This window comes from Erinaceus europaeus, chromosome 19 (genome assembly GCF_950295315.1).
Source record: "Erinaceus europaeus chromosome 19, mEriEur2.1, whole genome shotgun sequence".
NCBI classification, from domain to species: Eukaryota; Metazoa; Chordata; class Mammalia; order Eulipotyphla; family Erinaceidae; genus Erinaceus; species Erinaceus europaeus.
Window position 1 is genome coordinate 66,235,698 of NC_080180.1, and position 15,461 is coordinate 66,251,158.

A 15,461-nucleotide genomic window follows, 5' to 3' on the forward strand; every position below is an offset into this window, starting at 1 on the left:
TACAAATGAGCAGTACTTTGAAGAGTTGGACGTTGGAGGGAACTGCATAATAAAAACTCAATTAACTCCATCACCATACTCATCAGAAGCTATTTGATGAGAAATACTCAGGATAATTACCTTGGAATATGGACAGAATCATCACAGACAGGACAGAACATCCCAGGGGGAGGAGAGCAGGGGCATTTTAATAACTAGAGTGACACGTCATTGAATAAGACACTAGTTCAGCAGCGGAACCTGGAGTCTAAATCTGACCTGACAAACATTTTGATGGATGTCATTGACAACATGACTATTCCTCAGAGCTCAAAAGGTTTGCATGTGATGAGCCAGGGGAGCTCGCCAGTTAGAGTGTATGCTGGACCACCGTGAACACCAGGACGTGAAACACCATGCAGAAGGGGAGTCTCAGGAGACAGGACACTATTCTCTCTCCCTCGCCCCCTCCCCCTCCCCCTCTCATTCTCTTTCTCACACTATGTCTAAAAGTGGGAAAGTTTCTGCATGAGTGATGGAATCCAGCAGGCATGAAGCCTTGGTAGGCAAACAGTAAAGATGTTTCTGCACACAGAAAATCATCAAAAGAACAAAAGCCCCACTATTATTCACACCCAGCCACTAAGTTCCCTGTGACCACAAAGGCATGTTCAAGACTTCAGTCTCTTGGAGACACAGGGTAATATAGGTGGCAAATGAACGTTACGTCAGATTTCTAGGACCATTTGTGGGATTCTAGACACTTAATGAACGTTAAGTCAGATTTCTAGGACCATTTGTGGGATTCTGGACACTTAATGAACGTTAAGTCAGATTTCTAGGACCATTTGTGGGATTCTGGACACTTAGTTTGAGAGGATGGATAATTCTGCACACAGAAAAAAGTAGTCTTGTCAGCTCATTCTCAATCAAATGAATGAAATGACTAGCTACAAGGAGCACAAAATCATAGTATTTTAAGTTGAAGCATCTGAAACGACTACTGATATGTCCAAAGGAATATTAGACCTTAATCCAAAAGAGACTTACCAAAGAGAAAGGTTGTTTTTCTTTTTTATTAATTTTAAAAATATTTTATTTATTTATTTTCCCTTTTTGTTGCCCTTGTTGGTTTTTATTATTATTGTTGTTGTAGTTATTGTTGTTATTGATATTGTTGTTAGCTAGGACAGAGAAGAATGGTGAGAGGAGGGGAAGCAGAGAGGGGGAGAGAAAGACAGACACCTGCAGACCTGCTTCACTGCTTGTGAAGCGACTTCCCTGCAGGTGGGGAGCTGGGGCCTCGAACCAGGGTCCTTATGCCAGTCCTTGAACTTTACGCCATGTGCGCTTAACCCGGCGCACCAGCATCTGACTCCCTAAAGGTGTGTTTTTGAGTTTGTATTTAAAAATTTACTGAGCCCTTCATGCTACACCAAAATATATCTGGAGTAGTTAAAACATTTCTCCAAAGTTCTGTGGTAGATTGATCCTCTAGAAATATGCTCCATGTTTACTTTCTGACTCGACCTTGTTGTCTCACAGGTCGACATATGACCTTGTCGTGTCACATGGTGTCTCTCCAACTTTCTGGAGACGCACAGGTCTGTGTGCACACATACCAGGGTGTGACATCAGATTAGGACGCGGAGGAGGAGCTGTCAGAGCTCACAGCTGCTTCATATGCCTTACTGTCTTCTCCTGGGCCTTCCTGCTGTGCTACACAGCCCTGTCACATCTGCCATATCTGAACAGACACAGTTTTTGAAACAACTAGGTTTTGTGTTTGCTCAAAGGTAAAACATACAAGACTCGCAATGATGACGGATACACTTGCAGTAAATGTGCTTTGATGAATATCTATGTGTGGCTAGAATTCACAGCTTGAACAAAAAGAAATTATTGGGGCCAGGTGGTGGCACACCTGGTTGAGCGCACATGTTACAATGTGCAAGGATCCAGGTTTGAGCCCCCAGTCCCCACCTGCAGGGGGAAAGCATTGTGAGTGGTGAAGCAGTGTTGCAGGTGTCTTTCTGTCTCTCGCCCTCTTTATCTCCCCCTACCCTCTAGATTTCTGGCTGTCTCTATCTATACAATAAATAAAGATAATTAAAATCAAAAAATGAAATTATAATATTCATGAATAAATATATTAATAAAAAGGTGTAATTAATCACATATCTAAGAATTTCAAAGCAATGGAAAAATCATGAACTAAAGTTAAAATCACACATATGTATTCATACACACACATATATGTGTAATTCACAAATATATAATATAGAGTAACATAAAGAATATACCTGACATGTATCATAATCACAAACATATGTATTTATGAATATGCATTAGCATTCACAAGTATATGTGTGTTTCTAAAAACATATATTGATTGTAAATAGGGATGTTTCATAAAGCAGAGTTTTATCTATTATCATTCCTCTGTGATATGTGAATTTCATATATAAAAGCATGATTTATCATATTTTTACCAGATATTAAAGTTATTTTTAGGTAGAGAATGAACAGAATATGGAGGGTGGATGGGTGGTGAAACTGGGTCACAGAAGGCAGATCTGTACGTAGATCCTGAAAATTCCAGGAACTAAGGCGTTGGACCAATCTATAACAGGACACATCAAAGGCAGTGACAAGGAAGTGATGTTTTCACTCTGTTAACATGCTCCCAATAATTAATTTTTAATTTACATGAAAGACAGCATTTATAAATTGTAAGAAATCTCATGTTCTTAGACTCTTAATAACTCCCAGCCTGCCTCTCTCTTTCCCTAGTGGGGCAGGGATCTGATCTCCCCACTTTTTAATTGTCCCCCCCATCCTTCATTATTTTTTTTCTTTCAGGAGCCTTTAACATGCCCTAAGTAGACATCCTAACATTTAAGCTCTATAGTAGGTTGGGTGAGTATTACAATAGTGTTAGCTGTCTGTCAATATGAAGGTAAAAAGCATTTATGTAATCTCTTTCAGAGGGAAAAATGTGCTTGTCAAAAAAAGGTAATGGGGCATTGAAAAATGAGTAGTGAGGGCTGGAGGTAGCACAGCAGGTTAAGCGCACGTGGTGCAAGGCACAAGGACTAACTTAAGAATCCCAGTTTGAGCCCCGGCTCCCCACCTGCAAGGGAGCCGCTTCACAAGCGGTGAAGCAGGTCTGCAGGTGTCTGTCTTTCTCTCTCCCTCTCTGTCTTCCCCTCCTCTCTCGACTTCTCTCTGTCCCATCGAACAGTAACAATAAAAGCAATGACAATAATAACAATAGCAGCAAGGGAAAAAACAGCCTCCAGGAGCAGTGGATTCATAGTGCAGGCACTGAGCCCCAGCAATAACCCTGGAGGCAAAAAGTAAATAAATAAATAAATATAATAAAATGAGTGGTGAATTATCATCTTTAAAATGTCTATAAAGTTTTATTCTGTTAAATCAGATAGTGTATGTTGAGTGTAATTTGGCATAATTTCTGTAAAAAAAAAAAAAAGAAAATTTGATAATTATTTTTGTCTCTATACAGATGGGAATCTTGTAAAGAAAAACATGTTCTCATGCCAGGGAGATGACACAGTAGTGCAGAGGACTCACATACGGAAGGTCTCAGGTTCAGTTCCCAAAACCGCCAGCAGGCAGAGCTGCACAGGACCTGAGGTAAGTCTAGGTCCGCGTGTGTAGACAGACAGATAGGCATACGTGCCGACTGGTTTCATTTACACAAAAGTTACCAAAGAGGGCCACACACAGATAGCCACTCGGCACAGCAACATTGTAAACAAATGCTCTTTCCCACACAAGCCTGGCTCTCAAAGGTTTTTGTTTGAAGGAGCCGGGTGGTGACACACCTGGTTGAGTGCACGTGTGCAGAGAACAGAGTTCAAGCCCCGGGTTCCATGTGAGGGGGGATGTTTCACGAGCAGTGTCCAGTGTTGCAGATGGCCCCATCCTCTCTCTCCCTCTCCTCTTCCCCTCAATCTCTCTCTGCCCTACCAAGTTTGAGGTGGAGAAGAAAGGAAAAAACAACAGCCACTGAGACTGGTGGATCCATGGTGCAGGCATCAAACCCTGGTGGCAACCCTGGGTAAGATTTTTAAAAGTAAAAAGGAAATAAAACTTCTGGTTTCTTCAAACCTGAAATTTCTCTTGTAACAGTCAGCAAATATTTAGAATATCAAAACACTTTTGGTTATGTTACTTGTGTAATGTCAAGGCTGATCATTTGAAAAAAATTAATTTATGAAAATACAATGTATCCACAGTTTTTTTTTTCATGAAAGAAAGGTGGGAAATTTAAATTTTTGCAAGGCTTTTTTGGTTTCTTGCTTACTCATATCAATAGGACTTCCGTACCTACTTAGAGATTGAATTCATTGGCGTGCCATGAGCCACGGAACCCTTTTAAAAAATTAACCTTTGAAAAGATTCTTGTAAAATAGAACTATTGTAAGGCCAGGCGGTGGCGCACCTGGTTAAGCACACGTTACCGTGCGCAAGGACCCAGGTTCAAGCCCCTGGTCCCCACCTGCAGGAGGAAAGCTTCAGGAGTGGTGAAGCAGGGCTGCGGGTGTCTCTCTGTCTCTCTCCCTCCCTATCTCCCACTTCCTTCTCAATTTTTCTATGTCCCTATACAATAATAAATAAGTAAATAAAAATACTAAAATATGGCACTATGATCTTATTTATTTCACTCCCATCAAATCATTAATTTTATTAAAATGTTTCAGTCAGCTTCCAGCCAAGTTCTTGACTTAGTTTGCAGACTATCTTTGGTAGTCCCACCAGCCTCCTGATCATCACCCTTGCCTTCCTACTTGGCCCTCACACACATTTACAGTTTTAAACCCAGTACCCTAATTTCTAAATTTCTTTTTTTTAATTTAATTTTTTATATTTATTTATTCCCTTTTGTTATTGTTGTAGTTATTGATGTTGTTGTTGTTGGACAGGACAGAGAGAAATGGAGAGAGGAGGGAAAGACAGAGAGGGGGAGAGAAAGACAGACACCTGCAGACCTGCTTCACTGCCTGTGAAGCGACTCCACTGCAGGTGTGGAGCCGTGGAGCCGGGGGCTCGAATCGGGATCCTTCTGCCGGTCCTTGTGCTTTGCGCCATGTGCGCTTAACCCGCTGCACTACTGCCAGTACCCTATTTCTAAATTTCTTGCCTCGCTAGCTCTTTGTTCTCTGGATTTTTATGAATGTTGTTGTTACTGGCCAACCTCTCATTTTTAAGCATTAGCTGAACCCAGCCCCTCCTTGTGCATGTCCCCACCACTGCAAAATGCCATTCTTAAGTAAAAGAATCAGTTAAAAATAACATGCAGTAAATTTATACTTATAATTTTCATAATTGCCTACAGTCAGTGGTAACACAACTTTGCACAATACAACTTTATATAACAACCTAAATGCATACTCAATTTTGGAAGTGGCTCAGCTCCACAGAAAGATCTTTCTGAAAACACACATATAAGTAGGCTCCTGACCACTGAAAAAAATCCGTCTTAATATTAACAAATATGGAAGTTGGCCAGGGAGCCGGAAAGCCGTAATGCAGCAAGGCTTGTCTGCAGTGTAGGTCCTTCCCCATGTTAGTGTGAAGAAGCGTCTTTGAATTTCCTGAAGACTACAGAGCATATTGATTCAGCAAATTATTTTTTGATAATCCATAGTAGTGATTAAAATATATCACTTCTGAGTCCAGTTCACAAGTGCATGTGACGGGAGTTCGGCTGACTGATTTATGATCTCTCTGAGGGTCAGCATTTTGTATCTCCCATAAAAGGCTACGGCTGTAAGCTCATTCTTCTTACTCTGGCTCACCTTCAGGTTTTCCCCCTTTGATAGTAAAGTACAGATGAGCTCTGCATACATGGCGTGACTCAGATAACATACAGGATGCTGCAGGAAGATCCCATGTGAAACCCGGCCCAATCGCCTTCCTCACCAATGTGTCCTCAGTGCAAAGAACACAGGAACAGCTCAGCAAACAATTCCCGACAAACAAGCTACATTGCTTTTCCAGTAACTTGGTTGCAGTTTAGTGTATTCACAGAATGAACCAATCCACTTTCTCTTCCGTCCGTCGTCACCTGAACAGCGGACAGGTTCCCAGATTAGACCTCCACAGCAGTGCCATTCGTTAAAATGCATTGAGTGATAGCTGTTAGCTTTTGATTGATTACGAAAGAAAGAAAGAAAGAAAGAAAGAAAGAAAGAAAGAAAGAAAGAAAGAAAGAAAGAAAGAAAGAAAGAAAGAGCAAGTTGCATCCCAGCAACTAAAGATTGTGTTATCCCTTTCCTAGGGATTGCAGACATGACACTGGTCAACAGAACACATCCAGAGAACTCTACCTGCACCTGTACATGGTGGAATTAGATTCATAAAGATGGTTCTCAGAGTTAACATTCCTATACACATTGACGATGCTGGAATTACTTTCTTTATACAAAACAAAACATCACATAAGTACCAGCGCTGCACTGATAGAACTATGGCCACTGAGTTTGTTAAGATATATAGTTATTGTCTTCAGTATTCATTGAACTCAGTATAATTTGAGAGAAAGGTTATCAAAAATACAAGTAAAACATTTGCTGTAAAACAAAAACATACAGAAGAGCTTATGACAGAGAAAATTCACAGAGAAGTTTTTTTTTTTCCCCCTAAGAAAATGAAGAGTAGTATTAGGATAGTGCAGCTAAGTTGGGGAAAGGAAGAGAATTACTTCAGGAAATCCTTACAGAAAGTCTCCATGGTGGCTTGGAAGCCAAGGGGCTGAGAGGATAAAAATCAGCTGAGCAGTTCACAACAAATGATATTAATGAACGATGGATGAGTCCGGAAAGTAAAGAAGATGCAGGTCCTGTCAGAATTTTTGAGTTATAATAAGAATGATGTTTGGTGCCTTAAGAAGAATAGTAAATTACTGAAAAATTTTGAAACATTCATGGGACATAATCCAAGCTATGTTTGAATACGACACTTCTGTGTACACTTCTGGAAATTAGACTAAGGGGTTAACAATTAGTGCTTGGAGAAATGAGGGTTTGCGGTAATGTAAAATACCAGTGCATTTCTCCGAAGTATTTATGAAATCCTAATTTCTAATCAATGTTTTTTTTCCTCTGGACTAAGAAACAATTTGTTTGAATTATAGAGTTTATTTACAAAATAATATTATTACTTCTATTTGTTTTATTGAGACGATATAAAAGTAAAAAAAAAAGGGTCTGATTTAGGAACTAATCTGCATTCCTTTGGCTTAATTAAGCATTTATATTAACGTGGCATTTTGGGTGCTAGCTTTATTACTCACATATCTCTCTTTTAATATGTCATTTTAACAACTGAAATAAATTTTGAAACTTAAATTATAGTTTCTGCAATTCAAGGTATAGATTTCACGGTGAAATATTAGCATGTGTTTGTGTTCTCATTAACATTGTTGAGTACAAAGGCCTCAGAGTATGAAATTACACTGCAGAGAGGTACAATTTTAAAAACATAATTTACATCCTATTTAGTAGTTTTTGTACTGAGGCAGAACTTGGACTGTATTTTACAACGTGAATTTCACAGCCACTTGTTTGATTAGACACAGAAAGTCACCTTAGAGCAGATTTGCTTCAATTAACTTAAGGGGTCCATTCTGAACTTTGAAATCCCAGCCTACTGCAATCAATGTCTTTATTTTCACACAGGATGCTTAATGAGGTTTTGAATCCAACACGTGCTATCTTTCATAAATTTCATATATTTCAAAATAAAAGAGTGATTTGGATATTCTAGAACGAAAGTCATGTGGGTAAAAGAAATTAAAAAATAAGAAGAGATATCTTAATTCCCCGACCTGAATCAACAGCTTCAAGCTGTCTCTTCCTTGAGGTCCCGGTACAGTTGGGGTAACCCATTCCCATGTGGTGTATCGAAGGAAAACAAAGGACTCTGGGGAAAGAGAAAAAGGGTCTGAACAGAGGGACAGTGGAAGGGGGGTATATGATGGAGGGGGCCTGGGTTGGGGGAGTGAGTGTCTCCCAGATGCCTAGGGTAAATGAGAGGTTGTGTCTATGTGTCAAAGACTTTACTGTAAACTCTTAACCCCTCTGATTAAAAAAAAAAATTTAAGTAACTTAAGAAATTGAAATAGCAAGAAAACAAGTTGATGGTTAGTTTCTGGTAGCAACATAGTTAAGTATAATATAAACTTAATATATAATATAGTATAATATATAAAATCAAGTATCATAGCTGGATTTTAATAATTCTCCGAAGGTTGTATTCTAAAAGAAAGCATAGTTTGATAAAAAATTATGCATATTCAAAAATAATTTATTTTTCAAGTAGTTTTCCCTTCTTAATCACTAAAAGTATTGTATTTAAAAGACTTTTATGATATATGTGAGTAGAATGTTTTGCAAAGAACACCTTTTTTTTTTAGCTTCCTAGAATTTGCTGAGTTAAAGTCGTCATGCTGAATATGCACAGAGTCTATGAAGCCATCTACCATTTATCATTTTGATTAAATGAGCAGTTTGGGGAAAAAGAAAAAAAAAGAATCTTCCAGTCCACCCATTATGTAGTCCTCCCACCATCAATAAACCCAGGCAAGCCCTGCTGTCCATATTGGCTACTCCTGCCAGTTTAGACATTGGGAACAACTCATTATTTAGGAAATAATATTCTATAAGATAGTACATAAATTTCAGTCCATAATAACCTTAAACCCTGGGAAATGAGCTAGGAACATTGGTCAACACAGCACTGAACCACTCTGGCAGAAACCCAACTCCCACGGGGTTCAACCATTGCTGTGTCCCACTCACTATTGTTAAAAGTTACCCCAGAGCCCTGCCCCACTAGGGAAAGAGAGAGAGGCAGGCTGGGAGTATGGATCCACCTGTCAACGCCCATGTTCAGCAAGGAAGCAATTACAGAAGCCAGACCTCCCACCTTCTGCATCCCACAGTGACCCTGGGTCCATGCTCCCAGAGGGATAAAGAATAGGAAAGCTATCAGGGGAGGGGTTGGATATGGAGATTGGGTGGTGGGAATTGTGTGGAGTTGTACCCCTCCTACCCTATGGTTTTGTTAATTAATCCTTTCTTATATAAAAGAAAAAAAGTTACCGATACTTTATTACTGAAGTATGATAGTTTTGTTTCCTTTCTTCTTAGATGATCATAATTCCAGAAATCAGATTCTTATTTTTGTGTGTGTGTTTAGACATTAACCATACAACATTTGTTATCATTTTATTGGGGAAAGTAAACGTTGACAGTCTAGTTGCTGACATAGGAATAACATCCCTCATCCACGAAGGTTCTCTGCAGAATATTCTCTCTCTCTTACTGACAGTGCTACTACTAGCGAAATCAGGTCAGTGCTCTGGAAAAACAAACAAACTAGTCCAAAATCCATAGATGTTAACACTTAATGCATTTGGGTCCAATGACATATAAGTTCAGTAAGCGATTCACTTCAATGTTTTTCATATTTCTGAATTTCAGGGTGCCTAGAGTAAGATCATTCCCACTTGGGGACTACAGATCCAGTGGGACGGTGGGGGGGGCTGACAGAGAGAAAGAGATTCTCAAGAAAAGTTGGGGGTTTTTCTAGGGTCTGCACTCCCTGAAAACAAAGCAACAAGATGAAAGTCTGTATGTCCAGAATATCTGCAACTTGGATGAGAGGAGCAAACTCACCGTTTCTTAGAATGTAAGTTATATATAGCATATTAACAAAAGAGGATGCTACTTGGTAATTAAGTGATTATTAATAGACCAACAATGCAATTATCCTCAAAATAATTATGCAGGGCAAAATAAGTTACAAAAATGGTTTCTTCTAGATTAATAGAATATATTAATTATATTAATATATCATTAATATAACATAATATTAATATAATATAATTAATATATATATGTTTGTGTATGCATAGACTCCGGCTATTCATGATTTTGATTGACAGGTTGATAACATATTTATCATATATACTATATGTTTACATATCTACATTATAGAGCAATTTATTGTGCATCAATTATGATATTGCCCAAGTCCCTAAGACTGTTGGAAAAAAACAAAAATGTCTTCCTAAAATTCACATTCTTCTGTTATGAAACTGAAGACAGTTTGAGTAGATCCTGGGAGACAATTAGCAATTTATTTTGAAATCACTCTTAGAGAAAAAAATGTATTCATAAAACCCCTTTTATCAAAGTGAGTATCACCAGACCTTGGCTTTGCAGGAGCGCACAGGAAGCAACCATCTCCCTCCTTACTGCACACCTGCCCTTAGCACTTCAGGCAACTGGACCCAAGTGCAGGGGGTTCTGGGCAATGACAAACAGTGGCGTTTCAAAATAACTGATTGATGCTAAGGTTCAAACTTTCAAAGTCATCCTCAAATTTCCCAGTTTCTTTTGAATAGCCAAGCAGACACACTGAGGCTTGTCAAGGCTCTCTCTCTCTCTCTCTCTCTCTCTCTCTCTCCTCGTGTGTCTCACCATTCTCTTGCCTGGTTGAGTGGATGCTGAAAATATAGATTATTGGAGAAATAGTGAAGGGAAACACCTCATTCTGCCCTCCTGTTGCCTTCTCCCTATCCTCCAGATCTTGCAACCAATGGACAGAAACTGCCCCTCCCTTCTTCTCTCCCTCTTGGCACACACGCGCATATCTATACCAATGCCTAGCTGCCTTTGGCAATCACTTTGTACATCTTTTTACATTATTAACTTTATTTATTGGATAGAAGCATCCAGAAACTGAGAGAGTAGGGGGAGATAAAAAGGGAGAGACAAAGGGACACCTGCAGCCCTGCTTCATCCCTTGCAAAGCTTTCCCTCTGCAGGTGGGGACCTGGGACTCAAACCTGGGTCCTTTTGTACTGTAACACGTGCATTCAACCAGGTGCGCCACCACCTGGCCCCTGCACACTCTTTGATAGGAACCCTCCCCCCCCCCCAAACTCTATTCCTCCACTGCTTCAGCCTTTTTTTTGTTTTGTTTTGGAGTGGATTATATGAGAGATGTCCCAAAACATGTGTGTGCTAGTCTTTGTTTTATTAGGTGTTAGAGCCTGCTAACACAGCTGGTTGATATTCTAGTTTTGAAAATGAAGACTCTCTGTACATAGGCTCCAGAGAACTTCATAGTAATTTGTAGAAAGTTCATCACTGTACCCACCGTCTTTCCATAATCTCTGGAGACTCATTTTATCTTTGAACCAAATGGGCTATTTTGACATTTTATGGATGTAATAATAAACAAATGTTTAGGAAGGTAAGAATGGTGCATCACAATCATTTCCAAAACAGGAAAAATAAGTGAGAATAATTGAGTGTGGTTTTAGTTTTAATTAAATGAAAATGACTTGGGATATGCCTGATTTGGGGGGGGGGTATTTGCATTTCATACTAAAGTGCTCAAGATTTAAGGACATGATTAAGTCCAATATTGTATGATAGGATGATGGTGAGGGGGAGTCAGGCGGTAGCGCAGCGGGTTAAGTGCATGTGGTGCAAAGCGCAGGGACTGGCGGAAGTATCCCGGTTCGAGCCCCAGGCTCCCCACCTGCAGGGGGGTCGCTTCACAGGCGGTGAAGCAGGTCTGCAGGTGTCTGTCTCTTTCTCCTCCTCTCTGTCTTTTCCCCTTCTCTCCGTTTCTCTCTGTCCTATCCAACAACAACAGCAATAACTACAACAATAAAACAAGAGCAACAAAAAGGGGATAAATATAAAAAAATTAAAAAACAAAACAAACAAACAAAAAAGCTTTAAAAAAATGATGGTGAGGTTAAACGGAAGATTGTCTCTAAGATGATCAAGCTACAAAGTTAATTAACAGCAAAGTTGTTCAGCTTTGTAAAGTAAGCTCATTTTTAACCAGAAAACAAGATGAGCATGGTTTTCCTTTATCTTATGTAAAATGTTTGATCTTTATTTCTTTGGTGAAATTTCTGAGAATGTAAGAGAAACTTAGAAGGATTGCATCTTTTGGTGAGTTGAGTAACTGCTAGTCATCCAATGTCTGTGTGAAGAATTAAGTCTTTGGAGATGGAGTCTGTAACTGGGGGCAGGGATGGGACTGAGAAGCCGCACACACAGGCCTGGGGGGAGATGGAGTCTGTAACTGGGAGCAGGGATGGGACTGAGAAGCCGCACACACAGGCCTGGGGGGAGATGGAGTCTGTAACTGGGGGCAGGGATGGGACTGAGAAGCCGCACACACAGGCCTGGGGGGAGATGGAGTCTGTAACTGGGGGCAGGGATGGGACTGAGAAGCCGCACACACAGGCCTGGGGGGAGATGGAGTCTGTAACTGGGAGCAGGGATGGGACTGAGAAGCCGCACACACAGGCCTGGGGGGAGATGGAGTCTGTAACTGGGGGCAGGGATGGGACTGAGAAGCCGCACACACAGGCCTGGGGGGAATCTAAAAGGCCTGTTGTGTGGCCTTTAACTCTTCCATTTCCAAGCTAAGTGATTTAGTTTTTAATAAAACATTTTTAAATAAGAATAATTTATTCTAGATTATTTCTTAAAGAAATAAACAATTTCTCCAATAAACCATTTCCCCGGTGAGCCTCGCCAGCCACGTAGCCAGACGAAGCGCCACGAGGCACCCCGAGCAGGTATCTTCCTTTCTGCTTTCTGCAGCTTTCCCCTGGGTCTGCGTGCAACTGAGGCTGAACATGCAGATTCCCAGCAACAGAACTCCTCCATACTGATTTAGATTTTACAAGATCTCCCTGGAGTTTGACTTTTGGAGTACAGACCCATAATTGCTGACTGATATTTATTCCTTCCCTTTCGGGGGAGGGAAGGGAGAGAGGAGAAAGAGAGAGCTGGAGAGAGAGAGAGACAGAGAGAGAGATGGAGAGAGATGGAGAGAGAGAGACAGAGAGGATAGAGAGAGAGGGAGAAGGAGAGGGGAAGGGAAAGAGAGAGAAGGAGAGAGAGGGGGAGGAGAAGGGGATGAGAGAGGAAGAGGAGAGAGAGAGAGAGATGGAGAGAGAGATTAGGCTTTAGTGCATCTTGCAGAAGAAATAGGTTTACTTTCTTGTCAGCGTGGTAAGAGCAGTGAGATCCACCCCAGGACATGGCCTTGGATCAGCCAGGGAAATCTGAAGCTTCACGACAGCCTTTCCCTCTCTTGCCCCGTTTTCCCTCTCTTCCCAGGGGCAGGCAACAAAACAAAACCACCATATTTGAAAAAGCAAGCTTAAACCCCAAGCTTGGAGTCTCCCTGCAAACTGTGATGTCCCTGTTTCTTTTTTGTTCCATGAAGGACAGACAGATTTCTCTGTGCTTCTCCTGTATTAGGTGTATGGAGGGGAAGATGTGTTGCCATAACTTCAACTTGTCTTGACAGAAAGTACAGCCTGAAAGCAGTCAGGAATCATTAGGGTTGAGATCGACCTAAGCTTGATTGCTTTGCTTATTCTGCAGCTGCCCCATTTAGTCCTGCCTTTGCCTTTACTATGCTCCCTCAGAGAGAGGGAGAGGGAGAGGGAGAGGGAGAGGGAGAGGGAGAGGGAGAGGGAGAGGGAGAGGGAGAGGGAGAGGGAGAGGGAGAGGGAGAGGGAGAGAGAGAGAAATTAAAAAAGACACTGAAGCACATTAAAAACAAGGCAGGGACTTGACTACTTTGTAATTAGGAAACACGGCCGGCTCAGAAGCAAAAGAAATAATAATATGAGATGGCAATTCTCAAAGTCTTGAGCATGCTGATAAAATTATAACTAGAGGAAAAAAGAACTCAGCAAATAAACAGGCACAAAGGGAGAGGATAAGAGAAGCTTCATAGAAAACCGTAAGAAATAATCTGATCGGGGAGCCAGGCGGTAGCGCAGCGGGTTAAGTACATGTGACGCAAAACGCAGGACCAGGGTGAGGATTCTGGTTCGAGCCCCTGGCTCCCCACCTGCAGGGGAGTCGCTTCACAGGCGGTGAAGCAGGTCTGCAGGTGTCTGTCTTTCTCTCCCCCTCTGTCTCCCCTCCTCTCTCCATTTTTTTCTGTCCTATACAACAACGAGGACATCAATAACAACAACTACAACAATAAAAAGGGAGGCAACAAAAGGGAATAATAAATAAATAAATAAGAAATAGTCTGATCTTAGAGTGAGGACTTTGTCCCAAGCCAGTCGCTTCTCCCCCTACCCTTGCTTTCTGTTCCAATGAGCCTGCAGGGACCCAGACAGACAGAAGCTCCTCTCAGCTCCTAATCCACACCTTGTGTCTGTGCATTGACCTGCATATGCTGAAAAGCACTTGGCAGAAACTGAGTCATTACAACCTTGTACAGAGTTTTGCTGGATAATATTTACAAAATCAGAGATGAAAGCAGACATGAAGAGTCAGGTAATGAGAACAGCCCCCTCTACAAGTCAACATGAATCACTTTGGTTATCCCCATCCCAAATACTACAGAGTAGAGAAATCATTAGTTTATAAACAGATGTAAGAAACATGTAGACATGTGTGACCCAAATATGTTTAAAATATGATCTCCCCACGGGGAGTGTAACTCTGGATTTTATTAACATATAAAAATAAGGACACTTACCGAGTGAATTTTCTAAGACACACTCAAAACAAAAAAGTGACACATACAGGGTTTCTGATTTTAATAAACTAAATAATTCAATTTAGTACAACACCTGGTAGATGATCTCATAAGGGGATAATGAATGAGTGATAAATGCAAGTTCAAATGTAATAACTTGCAATTAATTCTGACTGGGAGATCAAAGGAAGTCTCTGAGATACAGCGGCTGTTGAGTTCACTGGTAAACAGAAGGAGATTTTCAGCTGTGGGAGCGCAGAGGAAAACTAATCTGTTCCAGGTAAAAGAATGGTAGAAGAAGGTGTCAAAGGAGACAATTTAAGATACTACTGAGATAGAGTGAATATTCTGCAGAAGGGTGTAAAGTCAAAAAGAAAACTCCCTTCCACAGGGGAAAAGAGCCAGAGTGTCTCTCTCTGTAGACAGGTGATGCTGTAGAACGACTCTCCTCTGGAAAGGCGACGTCCGGTCCCAGAAGAAGATGTTGTGGAAAGGTACTGGGAGGTGTCTAAGGTGACACAGCCTGGAGGGCAGGAGAAATAAAATCCTGGAGAACTGAAGCTAGATATTGAAGGATGCAGAACAATCGGAAACCAGGTGAGAATTCCCAGCTCTGCAAGGTCACAGAATCCAGTCCCAACTACAATCAGCTTTCTTTAGGGGGAGCAAAAGGCCTCTACCATTGCTGAGATAGACAGAGTTTGCCTGTCTGCCAGGAACTTCAACTTAGAGTCCAAATATCCCAGAGACACGGCCAAGATGGAAGACAGAATGGCAGGCTGACATTGCCGACTTAAATACAGGGGTTCTCTCTTCTGCCACCCTTCCTCTTCCTTCCCCCCAGGTGACATCAAGGAAAAATCATTCATAGTCTCAAATTAAAGCCAATATTATTTAATTGG